Raw genomic sequence first — 1906 nt, forward strand, 5'->3', positions numbered from 1 at the left:
TCGTGTAGCCTAACATATTGATTATTGTACCCTTGAGGTGTGACGCTTTTGGTTATTTCTCCAACCGGTTGGGATTTTGTCTCCAAGGGCTTAGGTTCACTATTAATGGAACAAGCCGGTTCATAGGCTATAGGGACGATTGGGAGTCGGGATGCTTCGGGGCTCCAACAGAAACTACATGGATTTGAATTTACATTCATGACGGGATTGGCTTTTGTTGTACAGAAATGGCCTCTACCTTTTTGTGAGGGATTCAATTAGAGTTTTAAGCTCGGGATCTTATTTAACCTCAAACATACCGTTGGTAGCCTTAACTCATTTGAAGAAGAACTAGCGAGCGGGAATAATCCTCACTACCCCCAATTATTATTACGCTTTAGTCCGATCTTCCAAAAATTTATATGCCTCTCGGGCTCCTTTACTTAAGAAACTACCCCCATTCATTATGTCTAGGACTTCTTTATGGTGGTGTAGAAGTCCTTTGAAAAGGCAATTTAACTAACGGTTCTTTAAATAAATTATGATGTGGACACTCTATAAGGAGATCGGTGAAACGATTCCAAGCCTCAAAATGATTCATGAGGATTTTGTCGAAAAAGAAATGAATCTTGGAAAGCATCTCATCCGTCTTTAGGGGTGGGTAAAATGTTCCATAAACAATGAACAAGTTTAGCCTCGAGTCCACAGAATTAGGCGTTTGGGCAGTTAACCAAGACGCCGCCTTATCGGCTAAGGTGAAAGGGAATACTGATAAGAGCCCAAAACTGTAGTTTTAACCCCTTAATAATCATACTGTTAGACCAATTATGTGAATAATAAGTAAGAGTTAATACTGATTACGTGTTTTTATGCATTTCAGGCTTCAAAGTCCATTATGTGCAGAAATGTGCCACTTTAGCAAGATAAAGGAACAAAAGTCAGCAGAACTTCCGAAGACCATATCTTTGGACTCAGACATTGGAATTGGGCCTAGCTTATGTCAAAACGACCGGATCGGAAAGAGCTTTCCAATGGACCAAGCCTTGATCCAATCAGAGGAGTAGAAGTGGACGAAAAGTCTGCTGAAGCCAACTGCAGCTGAAGAGACCTTTTTGGACTGAAAGAATTGGGTTTTGGGCCTGATTCTCTGGCCCAAAACATGGCTCCAAGCCCATGCACGATTTTTGGATCTGGATGTATAAAAAACAAAAGCTTAGCTCTTTGTTAATAGTAGCTAGTTAGACCTAAATTAATATATAGAATTCTAGATCTAGTTTTATTAATTAATTAAGTTTTAGTTCCATTTCAATTCCTGTTTTAGATTAAATTCTTGAATCATTGTTCTTGATTGATTAGATAAATAAAATAGTTAGTTGTCAATTTCGAATTTGGTTATTTCCATTCTAGATCTAATTTCAATTCTTGTTCTTATTTCATTCCAGCCATTAAATTAGATTCATTATTGTTAGATTAAGTAAATTTCGAATCTTGATATTATGTTTAGTTATAATAATATGGGAAATGATGTTTTGATGACTCAAGGCTAAAACCTCCATTAGAGGGGTTGATGAAGCCTTGATGAAAACTTAGTGGTTAGTATAGAATTGGTTGTCGAATCTATTCCACTCTAGAAGGTCGTGTTTTGCCATGAGAATGGGTGGACGACCTCACATGCTAGTTAGTATCCGGTAGGAATGCCATGAACACTAGGGATTAGAACTCGAAGTTCTTGCCGTGAAAACGTAAGAATCGAGATACGACAATCTATACTAGGTTATTAAGTTGGAATCGAGGTGGATTCAATTCCCCTCTAATTTCTTTATCTAGATTCAAACAATCGTATTTCCGTAGCTTTCGTAGATTAACTTTAGTTTATATTTTATCTTGTTATTTATTATATCTTGTTATTTAAATTAACGCGTCTTGT

The 1906-nt window shown here is 37.1% G+C and overlaps 1 pseudogene; it reads left to right on the forward strand.

Moving 5' to 3' along the window:
- Nucleotides 1-515: 515 nt before the first annotated feature.
- Nucleotides 516-609, forward strand: LOC147503717 (small nucleolar RNA R71; annotated as a pseudogene).
- The last annotated feature ends 1297 nt before the right edge of the window (nt 610-1906 follow it).

The sequence above is a fragment of the Coptis chinensis genome, chromosome 4 (assembly GCF_015680905.1).
Source record: "Coptis chinensis isolate HL-2020 chromosome 4, ASM1568090v1, whole genome shotgun sequence".
In the NCBI taxonomy this organism is placed as follows: domain Eukaryota; kingdom Viridiplantae; phylum Streptophyta; class Magnoliopsida; order Ranunculales; family Ranunculaceae; genus Coptis; species Coptis chinensis.